At 46.4% G+C, this 17,952-nt stretch overlaps 1 protein-coding gene across 1 annotated transcript in view; it reads left to right on the top strand.

Annotated features, from left to right (window-relative positions):
• Nucleotides 1–17,952, top strand: part of PPM1E (protein phosphatase, Mg2+/Mn2+ dependent 1E) — a 1,271,820-nt gene that overhangs the window by 1,227,762 nt on the left and 26,106 nt on the right. The window lies entirely within an intron of this gene.

Here is a 17,952-nt window from a genome sequence, read left to right as displayed (position 1 = left end):
ATGTGAAAATTTTATAAATTACACCATAATTCTTGTGATTTTTCTGCCCACATTTTAAGAGGTTTTTCGACCCGGTGGCATGTTCAGGGGGGTTTTAGCGGAAAAGTGGATATTACTCTAAATGTATGCATGTTAAAAGTCTGAAACTTCATCAGTTAATGTCCATACTCCCTACGCACATGTATGTAAAGTTGGGTCAATGTCAGAAATTGAAAAATCAGTTAAAAAGTCAATTATCTGCCATTTCTGAATGCAAGCTCTTAGAAACAGCAGATTTGGACAGAGACATGGCTAAATTCAGCCACACCATGTATATGTAATTTCAAACAACTGTGTAACTCTGAAATATGTCTTTTATTATCAAATATAGAATGTGTGCAATCTGACAGAGGAGTGTCCTATCTGCAAGCCATAAAATGACATCCCTCTGACTCACAGTTCATTCCCCAATCAAATGATAAATGGAAGTTTGACCAATTAGAAGCTGAGAGAGAGGTAGGGTCAGTGATGCTAGAACACACCCACATTCTAAACACATAAAAGCAGACAGACAGGACAGATAGGGACCTTCAATTCCATCTGCAGCGGGACGCTCTGCCGGAAAAATCCATACTTTATCTCCATCAAACCTCCAGAAAGCCAAACTAGAGACCAGACCAGAGAGAGAAAGCAGTGCTGTATCCAGAGAGACCCAGACCAGCAGAGAGAGCTGACCCAGATCACTGTGAAGTGCAGAGGCCAGACCAGACCAGACCAGAGTCCAGTTTAAAACCCTAACCAGATCCGTGACGAGGCCCATTTAATTCAAGAATATAGTGTGAGTACATAGTAAAACTGTGTAGAACCCATCTTTAGTTAAAATAATATAATTCAATCCATTTTTAACCTAAGTAGAACTGCAGCTTAGCAATTGTGTTATCCTGCCATCATTTTTAAAGCTGAAAAAGTGTGCGTTTAAAATTTCAAATCTGAAAAACGGCCTTCACAAAATCGCTCATATCTCCGCAACCGTTTGTGCTAGAGACTTGCAGTAACTTTCATTTTGAAGCTGAGATCCTAGGCTTTCCTAGGACCCCAAAACGATAGAGATAGTCCTTGTGGTTCCTCTGTAATAGCGCTCGGCGCATCCGCGAATTTTGCCGCGATTTGCAAATTTCTCCACATGTAAAATCAGCTGCTGCTTGCCTTCCATTTGCCAGAAATTCGTTTAACCTGCTAACTATCCCTGCATCATTGCTAGTGTGAGCCTGGACTAATATTAACTAGTTACCACTCACCCTGAACCTCTGAAAGGGAATTAAAAGTATTTTAGCATATTTTTTAATTCATTGCCAGCACATATCAAAGCAATTTGGGCCTGTGTTTTTAAACTTCTGTTGTCTAAGCTTGCTGGGGTGAACTGAATCACATTTGATTGCATTTCTGAGAACTGTGTGTTTTCCTTCCATTTCCTTGCCTTGCATCAAGGGGGGGAGGGGATTGCCAGAGAAAAGTGATTACATTGTTTGGTTGAAATCATATTGAGTATTTTCTGTACTGCATTCATTGAATATTGCATCCACCTGAGCTTACATAAAGCATCCTCTACCACATTATACTTTTGTTCCTATTTACCAGTGTGCTACCTTATCCATTTCATGTCAACTCATTAGTGATTATAAGAAGTGTGCTAGTGCCAGATTCTCCGTTGTTGATCTTTATCATATCAGATTAAGTGTGCTATTCAATTATTAATTTATTATAAAGTGTGATATATATATATTTTAAATTATCAAATAAACCTTTTAAACTTGCAAAACAGAACTACTTCTTGGCTCAGTGGGGTCAGGGGGATTCCAAGAGAGGGGTGTTATATAGGGGTAGTCATCCAGAACGCATGAACTGGACATAAAGATATATCAATAAGGGTTTTCATTCAGTATTATAGACTAGGCGTTGACTTAGCCGTAGTGTTGAATTGAATCCTCTTACAGGGCTAGTATGTTCTCTGGACAGTGCCAGGCCTTTAATTTGTTCCAGAGTACCTGTCTCTCCACTCGATCAAAAGCCTGAGTAAAATCGATGTATACTACGAACAGGTGTTTCTTGCTCTGGCGTGTTTTGGCTTTTAGTATACTGCATGCTAGGATATTGCAGGTTGTTCCTGCATTTTTCTTAAAGCCCGCCTGGTAGGGGTCATTACATTTGGCTCCAGCTGCCCAGGTTTGGAATTTGTTCATAAGGAGTGAAGCGTATACCTTGCCCATTACATCAAGTAAAGCAATTGGTCGAAAGTTCTCAGGATTTGTTAAATTGCCCTTTTTGTAGATTGGAATGATTATGGCTTTGGTCCATGATTGTGGAATGGATCGAGTTTCAGCGCATCGCCGGAAGATCGCGCTCATCAGGCTGGCCCACTCGTCAGGATGACTTTTCAATTCTGCATTAGAAATGCCATCTGGGCCAGGAGCTCTCGAATGTTTTAATTTCCTGATGGCGTCAAGAATGTCTTCTTCTTAATCCAGGTGGGTTCATACTGTTGCTGTTCTTTCACCTGGTAGCTGACCACTGACCGAAATACTTTTGTGAAGTGTTTTTCCCAGGTGTCTTGATTTATGTTGTTTAAGATTTGGTTATCCAATGTTTTGTCTGCACCCCGTATTAGAGTCCAGAAATTCCTGCTGTTGTTAGTAACAAGGGTTTTAGTTATTCGTTCGGCGTCAGCTTGATGTAGTTTATACCTGTGGAATTTCACCCAGTTCTTGTATCTTTTTCTTATATCCTTGATGTCCACTGACATGTCTCTGTTCGACACCATGTAGGCAGATCTTAGCGCTCTTCTGTATTCTCATCTTTTCTCGACCAGTTCTTTGTTATAGACATGTGTGCTGGTTTGTTTTGAAGCGGACTCGAGGTGCCTTTTTTGTTGGATATACAGGATTAGTAGTGGTTGGTAATCAATGCCATCAGTCGTTTCTGAGTATATGTTTGTGTTATACTCAGTGGTCACTTTACTAATGTCCGCAGCATTTAATCTTAATCTTGTTCCTTGCGCAGTGGACACAACCTGGGTGATGTATTTCGGACTTTTATGACTGGTTATGTTCCAGGCAGTTTCGAGCAAGTTGTGATCGCTCATGGGGGTGCGACGCACCTTGAAGAATTTTGTGATGCAAAGTAATGACTGTGATACAAAGATGTGGTCGATAGTTGTGACTGATGGTGGACGTTCCCACGTTGGTAGTCTGTCTGCTGCAGGAAAAGCTTCATGTAGATTGTGTAGGCCATGTGATTTGCTAAGATGTGTCCATTCTTTGCCTCTTTGTGTGGATGCCTGTTGGGCAGCTGTTGCTTTTTTGGCTCTTTACAAATAGCATTTAGGTCTCTGCACATTAGTACGGCAGTAGTTGGATGTTCGGTCGTAACTGCTACAAGCAAATTTTCACATTGTTCGATGAATCTTTTTCCAGATATTGTCGCTGGGTTCCAATATAGGTTGACTATGATAACATAGCTTGATTCAAGTTTGGCATTTGTCGGATCTTGCAAAGAGACTAGCACTGCCAGCATCGATTGATTGGCTGTAAATGTTTTTTCCACTTGCACTCGAGTTCCGTTGCGACAGGCTATCATCCTACCAGATGTTGGACGCCCTTTGTTACCCCTTACTGCTGGTGCTAAGATAATCTGATATCCCTCCATCGTAGGTACTTGTTGGAGCCAGGTTTCCTGAAGACAGATGATGTCAAATTCTCCTAGGTTTGGCTCTCCTGGAGCTGTTAGATGGGAGTGGCCCCGAGTATTCCAGAAACAGAGGGTTAGTTGTGTTACGCCGACTTGGGGCATGTCGCTTGTCGCTGTGGCGTTGTTCATGGGTGGCTATTTCGAGCGATGTGTGGTAAGAGCTTTTGGCAGCCAGGCCCATAGTCCGGTTTTGTTGTTACCAGAGGGGTCCTTTTTTTTCTGTGTGCTCTGTGTCATATCCGTTACGTATTTACTTTTTTTGTCAACCTTAAGGAGTTGTCTGATCGTTGTTCTTTTGCTTCTTGACTTCTTTCTCTTGTTTTGTGAGATGCTTGTTTGTGTACAGGTGTACAGTATGTTCTCTTTTCTTCTTCGTAGCTGGCCTTATTGTTTGGTAGATCTAATGCGGCCACTTTATTTGAACTGGGATTTTCCTTATGATTTGTCTTTGCATTTTTAAACCGCGATTCCCTGTGTACTGATTTCTCACATCTAGTTCTTGTTGAGCTCTGATGTCTTCGTGATGAGACATTATGGCGTTCCTGAACTTGGTAATCAGATGCGTCCTCGATATGGAATCCGCGTCTGTAGATGACATGCTTATGTTTTAAGATCTTGCTGTGCACGGTCCGGGAGCTCAAATGGAGCAGCGTGGCTGCACCTGATCGATTATGCCATGGTTCCACAATTTTTATGTCTGTCGAGTGCGTATCTTGAAGTGTCTCAATGGAACTGAATATGGCCATGACAGATCTTCTATTTAGGATGATGTCAGTGTTACAGTTTCTTTGAGTCATCTTTACTAACCACCTGTACCTTGTTTGTCTATTGGATGTATTGTGCAGCTCTTTTGCCATTTGGCCTCTTGCGCCATTTTCTTCATGTTGTCTCTTACTTGACTTATTTATTTCTGTTCTGTCCGAGTGAACATTTTGATCTCTGTCTTGATAATGTTGTGTTGTAATTCTGTTAGATTTTTCCTTTTGATCCCCATGAGGGGTGTTACTTGAGGCACAACATGATTTTTGTGATTTCTTCTGTTTTGACGGGGTTTCTCCTGGTTGCCTATTTACTTCTTCTCTTTCCCTCCTTGGGTTCTTATCTTGATGACTTTCGATTTTGTTTCTGTTTGGTTCCCTGTTCTTGGAATCCTTGTTAGTTATCTTCGTCTTGTGGTTTGCTTCGCTGTGGCACGTAACTGACTCACTATTTTGAAAATGATATGTCAGATGGTTACGTCGTTCCTCTAGGGTTTCAAAATCGCGCTCCTTTTGAATTTTATTGCTTCCTCCCATATGTGCCTTTGATTTTTGGTTTGAGTGATGTCTACTTTCGTTGTCTTTTGTGACACGCTTCGTAGATTCATTTAGGTTTGTGTCGTCGTCAGGATAAACACTAAGATTCATTAATTCATTTTCTGTATTTAGTTCTGATGGTTTAGTTCTTTCCCCGGAATGCCTTCTTACGTGATGACTTTCATCTGTCTCGCTCGCTCTCGCAGATGTAGCGTTGCTAGTATGTGCTTTTAAGTTTGTGTCTTCTTTTGTTGCTGTTATTCCCGCTGTTGGCCCTTTTCTGGCGATGTCGTTGAAACTCATTTTTTGAGATGGGTTCTTCTTTTCTTGAGCAGTAAGATTCCTGTTTGTTGTTACTGAAGCGAGTCCTACGCTCTGTTTTTCTTTGCAGATGGTTGGTTCGAAGATTGCGTAGGTTGATTCTCTTGTTTCAGTATCTTTTTGACTGTTTGATTGAGCGGTGCTGAGTACCAGCATTACCATTGTTGACTGGTTTTGGGGTTTTGAGCTCGGTTTAGGTTTCTGGTTACCTGTACCAGTTTGTTCTTGAATTTTTGTAGGAACTGTCTCCTTGCCGAATGAACTCTTGTCTGTTGTTAGATCGATTACTATTTTAGTCTGTGTGCCAGCTTCGTTTGTGGTGTGCTCTTTAACTATGGGTAATATTGCTACATCAGACAGTGTGGTCGTTTTGTTTGTGATGTTAATAAGATGCTGATCTATCGTCTCTTTGACGCTTGTAGAATTTTCTTTTGCTGTGATGTAGCCCTCAAGATGCAAAACCCTGGTGAGGATCATGGCTAAAATGACCTGTTGATCTTTGACAGACTCGTTCATAGTTTCGTACAATTTGCAGAAAGGATTTAAGGCAATGGTTATAACTGACATTATTCCTTGTAAGTCTGCTTTCCTCGATGCTAACTCTTGAGCTGCAGTTGAATGGTGAGGAGTTGTGTTAATGATAGGCCTCTGGCCAGGTTCGGAGTGCCTTTTATTCGGTGTTTGAGGCCAGTCTGTGCCTCTTCCCATTTCAGTCGGCAACAGATTTAATTTCGTCGGTGGTCGAAGAGCGTCTGACCTTTGTCGGATGTCTGCCGGTTCATTAGCTGCAGTGGTTGGCTCATCGACGGTTGTCGTACTGTTCCCCGTGGGAGAGTCAAATTGCGAAGTTGGTTGCTCCCGTCCAACAAAAGCCATCTTTTTACGATTGTCTGGTATTGGAGTTTGTGGAGAGTGCTGTTCTTCTTGCGATGGTGGCTCTGCAATTGCCTCCTCGAGTAACTTTGCGTTTTTATCATTTGTCTCAAAAATATGTGGGTTGGGCGACGCCGTCTCCACAGTTGGAGTGGGGGTGACATGGGATTGTTGTTGGTCTGTATTGAGTTCATCATTCGGTTCTATCATGTTAACCTCTTAGAGGTGATGGGATCTGTTCAGTTTCTTTGCTGCACTGTCGCTTTCGACTACTTGTGGATTTGCTGCGCTATGTTCTTTTGGCAATCGGGTTATGTTAATGCTAGTTGGTCTGAGTATTTCTGGGCTCTGAATGATAGCAATTTCATTCGTATTTGTCCCTTTTTCTATTTGCTCATGCGCTTTCCTTTGTTCTTTCGTGTTTAGTTGTTCTTGTTCTTCATCCGTCATAGATTGAGATTGCGAGATGCGTGATGTGTCCTCGTCTCTTGATATATTGCTTTCATTGGGAATTTGGTTTTTGAGAGTTTCAACAGGCTGTGGATCTTTGACCTGTTCTACCCTTTGTATCGTCGGTCGATGGAGTTTTCTTTGCTTTGTCGGAGGCATCAGATCACACACTGCCACGAGCATTTCTGCATCGGAGACTTCTGCAAGGTGATTGGATTTTGTTAATGGTTGTATTGCAAAAAAGTCGGTCAATATACGCTGTGTGTAATCTTTCCGTAGCTTTGCATACGATGGATTGCTGGACGTGCTACTGCTGGTTAGTTGTTGTACTTTCCCCTTTTGTATGTTTGCTTTGCCTTTTGTCTGTTTAGTGTGTTTCATGATTTGTTGTTTTTTCCCAAATTGGGAACTCTTCTTAGTGTTTGATGCACATGTTTCTCTAGCTCTCTTTTTTTGATTTTCCACAGTTGATAGCGTGTTTACTAGCCCGAGATCTTCCTGGTGCTCTGGCGGTGCGAAAGACCGCTCATCCCCATCTTGAGTTTCATTTGTTTCACTGGGGACGTGAACTTGGGCAATGGTGTTTAGTGCAGATGCCACGCCTGATACCTCACTTTGATTGTCCTCATAACGCTGAACCTGGACCGCGTCCTGTAAAAGATGTGTTATCGCCATGTCCGCTTGTAGGGTCATAGTGACGTTTATCCGCCCTAGTTCAGTAGAGCATGTGTCAAGGCCCTGAGCGTCAGGCTCCTCAGCAAGCTCGTGGCTTTGCCTGGACCCCCCTCCGGGAGACCATGGCTTGGCCAATACGGCTGCGCTACGCTTTGCTGCGGTATACGTTTCTGCTGCTTTATTCAGCTTGTGCTCTAGCGGCGGCAGTCTCACTTCCTCCGTTATAGTCACGACCTCGACCTCTACTTCAGATGCAACTTGATTCATTGAAGATTTGGGGGAGGGGGTCGGAAGACTGTTTCCGATGTTCACAGTGTCAATAATCACTTTCTGCGCCTGTGGGCGCTGCTTAGTCATGGTATGGGGACGGGCAACATGTTGTTTATCAGACCTCGCGTCTTCATTTTGTGCATTCCCGCCCCCTTGTTTCGCACTACGTAGGCGCATGTGTTCCTCCATGCAGAGAGGAGAAAGCATGCAGCAGATACGTTGTTCCCTACTGCAAGTTTGGAATGTGTTATGTGTAGCGTGCTGGCTTACCGCATGCGTCTGTTAAGTACTTGTCCTCCGCAGGCCGCGAACTCCTCCAGACCACGCCTGATCACTTTGTTCCACTTCCACTCCCTCCAGGCACCACCAGCGCGCCTAACAGCCGCACAACAGCCGTCGCCCTCTACTCCTTCCGGGCTCAACGCCACGAGGGTGAAAGCAAATGCAAATGCGTTTTCACAGTGATTTGGGTCACGTGACTCCTCACGTGAGCAGCAACAAGGCTCTGCCCCCTCCTGGGAACGAAGCAACACGGTGCAGGTGTCTAAAACAGCTCAAGGTGCAGATTTCGCCGTGCAGCTTCTATTTCATGGGTCTCAGGTGAGCAAAAAGTCCTCAGCACAGGCAACGTTTCCATTCACTGGATGGCATACCTGGTTGCTTTGGCGCCATCGACTCCAGCCATGTGGAATTGGTGGTCCCACATGTCATGGAGGTAGCGTACCGCAACCGTAAGCAATACCACTCAATCAACGTGCAAATGGTATGTGACTCAAACAAGGACATCACACATGCCTGTGCTCGATTCCCCGGATCAACCCATGAATCATTGGCCCTGCGCAACTCCAGTATTGCAGGCTACATGACGCGACATGCAGGGCAGAGACCCTGGCTTCTCGGTGAGTCGCATGTTAGGCTCATGGAAATGTGATGTGGGTAGGTGATTGAGGCATAGATGCATACTTCACCTGGCTGAGATTGGGGGGGAAGAGATGCAAACATAACCTAGCTGCGAGTGCCAGTGGACATGGAGGGAGCTCACACCCCAAAATCCACCCACACTGGACCTGACACCTGACCACATAAAGCAAGATGCAAGCAGCCCTACCATGCGAATGAGGCAGTGTCCCTACCATCCCACAGACATCTGCATGTGCACTGTACCAAATCTGACTGCATCCCCCACAAAGAAATACAGCCACAATCAACCATAGCCAATACAAAGCACAAAACACCTTGAAATGAAAGGCCAGTCCCCCATTACCGCGTACAAAGGAGTCACATGAGGGTGAAATACATCAATACACCGCTACACTGACACAGAGGCCCAACTAAATTGCATGACACCATTTGTTGTGCGTAGTGAGAGCATCATGAGGCTGACATCAACGTTGCCAGGATATCATACAAATAAGTGGACATCTGCAAGATCACAGTGTAACGCTCACCTGATTCCCGCAGAGGCGCCGGTCTTGACTGGGTGAATGCCGTATCTTCAAAGGTGATGTGTAACACACGGTTGGATCTTTGGGCTGGACCTCTGTGCACTGTATGTCTGACTCGAAGAGTAAGATGTCTTAGGTAAGTGAACGCCGAGCTCTCCATCTGCCTCGGGGCAGGGTGCCGTAACCAGTTTCTTCACTGGATAAGGGTGCAGGCCTCTTGACCTCAGAGGACTGCTGTCCGTCGTTAACTGCACAAACGGTAAGTTCTGGGCACTTCAAATGTCTTAAAAGTCTTTTGTAATGATATCTCTTGTTTTGCAGGGATCCGGCGATGGCGGATGGCGGGCTGATGAGAGTTGAGGATCGAACCCGCGTGAGGAATAGAAGCGCCTGGAAGCACGTAAGTAAGCGCTTGTAGCCTGCTTCACGATGCGCACTAACTGTCCCTTTTATCTTGCAGGTACAAGTTCGGAGCTTTAGAGAAGCTGAAGGGTGCTGGAATACCCACTGGATTCGGCGTGGGAAGGAGTAATGGCACGTGAGTAATAAAGTTGCCCAATGTCTTTAAACGCACCTTCTTTTGTCTTTCAGATGCGGGATGCAGCGCCGAAGGCCTCCGGAGCATGCGAAGAGCTGGTAAGCTTTTGTGTTTCAGATGCCGGAATGCAGTGCGAAGACCTCCGGAGCATGCGAAGAGTAGGTAAGCCTTTGTCTTTCAGATGCCGGAATGCAGCACGAGGCGTTGGTGACAGCCGATGGACCAGGTAAGAGATGCGCTGCCACTGAAGACCGTAGTGCTAACCTGTTCTTTCTTTGCCTTTACAGGTGCTGCTGAAGACTGGATTCCAGGATGGTAAGCCTTTGTTCCCTTAGGCCCAGGATCAGAAGCAGAAGACACGATGAGCGTTCTGCTGCAGAGAATGCAAAATAACGCAAAGCAAGATTCATCCATCGGGTGTGGTTTAAATAGCCTCCTGTAGTGCTTAGGTTTCTCCTTCCACAGCCACGCCTAGGTAAGAAAAGAGTTCCTGCTTTCCAGAAGAGTTCCAGTGTTCTGAACCTAGGGAGTGGCTCCTGCCCCACCCAACAGGAAAAGTAGTCCCAAACAGAAGAGGATCAGGGGTTCAACTGGCAGGTAAGTAAGCAGCATGGTCTGCTGCAGGTAAGTCCACCCAAGCATTATGAGCCCGGCGCTTCCAGCGCTGGGACTGGGCATCTTTATGAGCCTGGTGCCACTGGCGCCCGGACAGGGTCCAAAAGGTCCCAATTGGGACTGGCTGGCACTCGGAACCGGGGTTATGGGTCTGCTTCCAAGGGAGTCGGGCAAGTCCTGATCTTTTGGAAGCAGAGATCATGACACACAGAAACAACGGATGTGCACGGACACAGTGCATGTGCACTCACAAGGAACTGTAACCCCCCCCCACCGCGCACATCAATCAATGACATGCAAAACAGTCCATAAGAGGAATACACACATAGCAGTCTCATCGTGTTACTCCATCCATGCATGGAAATTGAGTACAGATGAAGAAACAAATGCATGCCATGGTATCACTTAATGAGGTCAAACATGATGAGATAACTTACACATACATTGTTGCCCACATGCAGGTGATGCAGGATATCCCTTGAACAGGCACAAGGAGGACTATAATCGTGCCTATACACGAACCCGTGTGCTGACTGAGCAGACATATGGCCTCTAGAGGGCACGGTTTCGCTGCCTCACCAGGTCCTGTGGGGCACTCCTGTACCGCCATGAGAAGTTGGCTAAGATTGTCATGGCATGTGTCATGCTGCACAATATGTGCATCAGACGGAATGTGCCCCAGCACCCGGACGCAGAACTGCAAAAACCTGACGAAGAGGATGGGGAGGGTGGGGATGGGGCAGCACCTCAGGGAGGAAGCGATGCACAGGAGGGACGTGACATGCGTCGGACTCTGTTCAACCAATTCTTCTAAAACACATGGATGGGGGTGTCACATGGAGATGGCACTTGGGGCACTGGATGTGTCGGGGACATGCACACTGTGGACTGTTCAGCAATAAAACACACATACGCAATGATGAATGTCCACACAAGTGATTTGTGCATAACCAAAATGTGTATTGAAATAGTAATTCTAAGTGAACACACCCACTGCCCCCACCCCCCTCAACTCCCCAACACACCTGCTCCCCCCCTCAACTCCCCAACACACCCACTCCCCCCCTCAACTCCCCAACACACCCACTCCCCCCTCAACTCCCCATAACATGGTGTGGATGTCTGTGCTCAAGTGCATCATGTGGGATTGTTCCACAGGGCAGCCTCTATTGGCACTCCCGTCACTCGGTGCACCCCTGTCTGTACGCCGCAGGTTCCTTCCCGATCTGCGGACCGGGCTGGTTCGGGTAGAACTGGCAGCCGAGGAGGAACTGGGCTGCTCACAAGGACACATGTCCCTCATAGTTTGGACAAGCTTCGAAAGTATGTGCCGCACCGCGGCCAGTTCAGCACAAATATCCTTGGAGGTGGACTCTATGGCAGCCTTTACAGTTTCAGCACATTTGCGCATTTCCCCCCTTGCGCTGGCGCATTCTCCTACATGCTGTGTCAAGAGGGAGGCCAGTTGTTGTTGCTGCGTGATGATTTCATGCATCGACTCCTGGGTTTTTTGGCCTGTGGATGATGCTACTCGCGTGTCCATTGTGTTGCTTCCCTCCTGCACATCTGCCACTGGGCGTGGAGTGGCCGGCCAAGAGTTATTAGGAGATTGCCCCTGTATGCCATTGTCATGCTGGCTGCATGGGGACAGGTAGGGGGAATGAAAGGAGGGAGTGGGGGGGACCCACGACAACATCAACATCCCCTTCATCATTGTCTGAGCTAGCTGCGGTGGCAGCAGCCTCACCAATCGTGCTGCTTCCTGCAGACCCAGTGCCTTCAGTAGACACCACTGGGCGGATGGTTGTCGGTGGTGCCGTAGTGCTTGACTTGCTGCACATCAGTGCCGTGGCCTGTGATGTGCTTGTGGATTTTGGCTGCTGTGGGGGTTTGCTTTTTGCACCAGAGGTGGAGGGACGGTGTTTTGGGTCTTCGGGCCTGGGCTTCTTGGCAGGTGTAGTGCCAGTGTCTTCGTCAGCACTGTCCGAATGAGAGCCTGTGGTGGACCAAAGGAGGGAAAGGATTAGTGGTGGGTCTGCGGACATTGAGCAGGCATTGTGATGGCTGCATTCATTTTGATTACCAGATGGTGCACATTGGAGGCAGTGACATGCAGGTTGTCTCCCTCGTAGATGGTAGAAGCATGGAGGCATGTGGGTGGCTACAGAAAGGGTGTGCATAATGCATGTGTACAAGGTGGAGGTCAGCACTGCCTGTAGGCAGTCTTCTGCTAATGTGTCGTGTTGACCCTGTTAGGCATCATTGCACTTCCCAAAAATCTGGACTTCAGTGAGTTTGGCATGGCTGGATTTAAGGCACCTACCTACGTCGCCTGATGTCGGGGCTCCTCTCTCCATATCTCCGACCCCCTCTATGCTCTCTGTGCCTATGGTTGCGGCACATATCTCCTCCCACGGCTGCAGTTTGATGAGCGACTCAGCTCCTCCGCCAGTTGCCATACCCAGATTTCTATTTGCTGCCAGTATACTCCTGACGCGGAGACTTAGATCGTCCCTCCTTTTTCTGCACTGTCTGGCATTGCAGGGTGTTGTGCCGACTGCACTGACCCTCTGGGCTACCATGGCCCATATGGCCTTCTTTCTCATAATCGCCGGTCTGGTCATCTCTGTTGAGAAGACTACATCGGCATGCTCTTGTAGGGTTTCAGCCAACATATTTAGCTCCTCCCTAGAAAAGCGCTCCTGCTGCAGCCGATCTCCGTTTTTTTCAGAACTTTAGGCATTCTGATGAGTAATGGGTGTAGGAGAAAGTTTGTGGAGGTTGTGGGGGTCAGGTGTCCACTGGTTGAAGAGGATGGCAATGGATTGTGTTTTTAAAGATGGCCTCCCTGCTCTTTCCCGTTCCTGTGCGGTGATGCAACTTCCGGATCCGCTTATTTGAGGTCACCGCTAATTGCGGTTCCCGCAATTTGCGGTCACCGCTATTAGCGGTGACCGCTAATATCGATAGCTAGGGTGGCGGAGGTGCTATTTGCACGGCATACGATGCCGGTAAGTGGGGTTTTAAGGACTTTAGCGGCATGGCGGTGATTACATTGCCGGCATGGCGCAATGCTCGTGCCCGAGAAGTCGCAATGTGCCGCTTTTAGCGGTATCTGGCCAGCACGGACACGTTAATTGTGCCATGCCGGTAATGACCGTTACTTACCGCCAGGGTCGTAATGAGGGCCAATGTCTCACATTGTCAGCAAGTGTCTGGCACCGGTGGTTGCACACCTTAGAAGGCAGGGTCACCATGTTTACCCCTTCCTCAACGACTGACTGGCACATGCCCTCCAATGCATCAAAGCCAAATTTCACTGCGAGACACTAGCTCTTTTTCAGGTCAAACGGTTTTTCTGTACACCCAGGCAACCCACATTTACACCCATTGCTGGGGCTGTTCTTCCGTAGTCCCCATTTCGGCTAAGAAGAAGCCCAAGATGGGCAGTCTCAGGATAGGGATTTCTCGGTCGTGGGTATGGTTCAGCAACTATTTCGCAAGAAGAAACGTATGGTTTCCACTCCAGGTCTTGTACTACTGCTGTCTTTTAATTCCAAACACAAGGCTGCATAGGAGTCCCACGGCTTGCATCGTTCCCCTCAGCGCACTTGGCAACAATACCCTTTATGACGATTGAGGAGCGATGTCGCGCCCGGAGTCCTTTGGGGTGCTCCTGGTAGACTCTCCTGGTGCGAACATCTCTTCATGTGGGGGCCACATGGGCAGGCGCAGGGTGCGTGCGACCAATGTCCAAGTTTCCCATGTGTGCTCTCCATCTGGTGTGGTCTGTTGCCATGGACATGGATTGATGTTGGGCGGTAAATGCAGCAACGCCAGTCGTGTGTTTGCGTTGCATCCCTCTTCAGCTTGAGGAGATGTTGCTGGTCAGTCCTTTATTCCTCCCTTTGCTTGCTCTATCTCTTACCAGTTACCCTGCACTGTCCAGCCCCAGTCTGTTCCCCCTGGTTTCTGTGCCTTTTTGCTCCTCATGCTCATTAGGTCGGCCTCCCTTTTTCTTCTTCTTCTTTGTGCTTTCACCTCAGATGTCCTGCCTTTTCTGGCTCCCCCATACAGTTCTTGTGTTGTCATGGAGTTAGGCTAAGCATGGATGGCGAGAGTACATGTGGTTCTTGGACGGATGCCTATGTCATGGCCCTACGTTGTTCTATCCACAGGGCAGTGCCAAGGGGGCTTCCATGCTGCCTATTCCCTCAGACGGTCCAGTCGCCTGCCATCACAGTGGACCCCACCGATCACCTACAAAACATCAGTTACCAGGGCACAGATCACAGTTTGAAAATGAGGCTAGTTCAGGAATATGCCAGGGAGAGGCGGAGGCAATGACTCAGTGGATAATTCAAGGACGTGTTGCACTAGTGAACATACCTACGCGGGTGTACACCATTTCACGATGTGACATTCAGAGCGTGCCAATGCAGAGGGAGGAGAGGGAAAGATGGAGTGGGGGGCGGAGGGAGTGCTAGGGGTGCCCCTGCTCGCGAGTGAGCAGCAGGTGAGCACTGAAGGTTACCTTCGCTGGTCTACTTGCCTCTGCCTTTCCTCCAGCACCTCTGATCCCACGGTCAGCAATGAAGGACAGCCGTGGCAGGATGATTCTGTTAGCGCTGGCATTGGCTTGGCAGTTCTGGTTCTCGGCCATTCTTCCCAAGCATGAACTAAAATCTTACCACCTTTCCCATGCCTCCTCTACACAGAAAACAATAGGATCTTCAGCCACTACCAGGTCTCCCCGAACCTGAGCGTGTGGCCCTATAATTTGCAGAGTTTGGCGACTGAGGCCTTTCCCAGGAATGTTGAGATGTTCTGCATGCAGCTAGAGAGACAGGCAACATAAAGACCTATGAATGGAAGTGAAAGCTTTCTGCATTTGGTGTGAGGACAAAGGTCTGCACCCCTTTTTCTATTCTGCCTCACCAAGTCCTACCACACTTGTTGCACCTATGCATGCCTGGATTCTCACGTGCCTGTTTTAAAGTCCTTTGGCAGCAGAAATGTCACCGCAGAATTAGGATGTAAAACGTGACTTAAAACACTACACAATCTGCAAAACTACTCAGCTTTTCATGGCCTTTTCCAATGCTAATGGGAGGATTTGCCATACGGAAACAAGACTTGGCAGAATAAATAAAGGCTTGCCTTGTTTTAGGTCATTTATAAAGCACACCAAAGGGTCCGAGGTCATTCCACTAGTGTGATGGGAGCCACTACAGTGATGATTGAATGGAGTTGGCTTAAAGACACCTGTAGGGCAGCAAAGTGTGCGGTGCCATACACATTGACTGGGCCCTGCTGCCTGGCCATTCAGACCAGAAGCAAGAGTCGGCCAGACAGAACTTCAGAACCTTTTTAGATAAGATGATCCTCAATGAACCACCTTCCATTATGTGTTACAGATATACTGATTGTAGTCAAAGCATCGGATTCTATGAAAGATCCAATCTTAGAGAACTATAGTTACAGGTAAGTAACTTTTTTCTCTCTCCAAGAGTCAGCATCTTTCATAGATCCATACACAACCTGGTCATCTTCCCTTTTAAGGCTCAACTCATGACATGCTGCAAGAATCTTAATATGGCGTTCCAGAAGGGGGTTGGTTCTTAGGGACTGCGCACCTGACCAGCTACAGAGCAAATGGCCAAAATGAGTTGTATAGGCGTAGAGAGAGAGCCTTTGTCGGTTAAACTGATATTGAAGTTGAACCAAAGATTCCCACCCTGACAATGGAGAATACATAAAGGATATGACTTAATGGAATATACCAATAGAATAGAACTGTACTTACAGGTAAATAACTTTGTTCTTCTTACTAATGTTTTTCATCTAGCAGGCGGGGGCTAAACAGACTGTTAAGTTCATCACCTTTGTTTTAGTTTTAATGCACACGTTAAGTTCCCTACTGAAAATGTTCTACTTTTCAATGTCCCCAAAGATCCATCTATTCTCAATACGATCGCAACTAAATGCCCAATGCACTGCTCAATAATGGAAGGTGACCACCTTTTCAGTTTTAAGTTTATTCTATTGTAATGCACCAATCAAAAAGAGACAATACATAAATACAATTAAATGAATCTCACAAGGCAATATAAAATATAACTACTAAGCTTCAACTACATAGAAGAACAATCTAACCAGGGAGCATATTTTTCATAAAAACGTCGATTTACGCAATAGAAAGATTAAAACATAAATTAAAATTACAATTACATTGTTCAAATTGTTTATGGCCTAATATTAGACAGTGTTTTCCTAGATCCTGCCTCGGTGCTTCAGGATACTTCCCCTTAGGCCCAAAGCTCTCTTCATGAATAGGTACAATGCCCAAGAGATAACTCTGTGTTTCAGCAAGAGACAATGAAGGAGGGCTGTTCTAAACTCTCTGTCTCTTAACACTGGTGTTATAGTTCTTTGCCTTATACGATATAGGCCGGACACAAGAGGAGAATATGGCCCAAAGTTTCCACAGCCGTCAAGCAGAAGGAGCACCCACCATCTTAAAATCCAGGCCCCTTCGAGTTGCAGACAACCAAATTGAGTTTAAATCTCATTAGCAGTTGGTTTCTGCCACTTTTTGGGACACCGCTTTTTACAGCTTTGGCGGGCCATACACACATTTGCATTCCATCTTTTCTAACTAGATCGATCTGAGAAAACAGAACGCATTTGCTCAGAAAAGTACCAAAATGCCTAAAATGTCCGGTTCTTAGGACTCCAACAGTTGAGCCTAGACCCTCTGGATAGCACTCCAGTGTTCTTCGATGTAATGTTCATTTAAGAGTCTTATGGTAAGTTCTTATCTATTCTGTATGTCACAAAACCTTTATCTGCCACAATTTATAACGCTACCCAAACAATGTATCATGTAATAGGCTTGGTTCTGAGGAGGTTTTACAATTGAGCTGAACCCAAAGCATTTGAGACACTACGCTTGAGAAACGACAGGGCATTCCAATACCCTTGCTAAGATTAGTGGTCTCTACACATATTCACAGTCCCCTAACTAGGCTCTGCAGTCTTACCATGGCCTATGTATTCATATTAATTGTTGGAGTTATTGTTTTTAGTTCTGTGACCAATTTAAGTATTAACGTCTCCCTCCAAGTACATGTACTGTGTACCTCAGGAACAGTGCTATTTGAATCACCAAACCTGATCACTTCCTTCGAGAATCTGGTCCACAACAGGCTCATGAGGGTCACTGGTTGCCTAGACTACTTGGCTTCAGTAAATCGCTAGAAATTTGCTTGATTAACTTAATTGTTGGCTCAATTTAACCAATAGAAACACTCACACTAAAGAGTGCCAGGCTTTACTATATACTCAAATTATCAGTCGTCTAGCCTAGACCAGCCCTTCCCCTCGATGTTTTTATCCACCAACATTAACCTTATACACAGTCTACTCTTGACGAGGCCCCTCTTGCCCTCCAGGCTTTTGTAGTCCCAGAGTTAACGTTTTGGTTATAGCCCTGTGGGAGATTTAAGGTAAACCTTGGCAAAAAGCCATCAACCTTCAAGGGCCTGCTTGATCACATCTCAAGTCCATACCATAGCCGATACTACTAAGTATTAATTACCTATTGCTCTTTGAAAACTGCCTCACGTAACCGGTCCCATTACTACCGTCACATTTAATATACCTTTTTACTTTCTGCAGTCCTGATCAAAGGTCCAAGGTAATTGGAACTATACGCACCTACGTTTTCAATAAATTGCACCTTTCT

This window comes from Ambystoma mexicanum, chromosome 9 (assembly GCF_040938575.1).
Source record: "Ambystoma mexicanum isolate Mex_15411 chromosome 9, UKY_AmexF1_1, whole genome shotgun sequence".
NCBI lineage: Eukaryota > Metazoa > Chordata > Amphibia > Caudata > Ambystomatidae > Ambystoma > Ambystoma mexicanum.
This window is presented reverse-complemented; position numbering and strand designations above follow the sequence as displayed.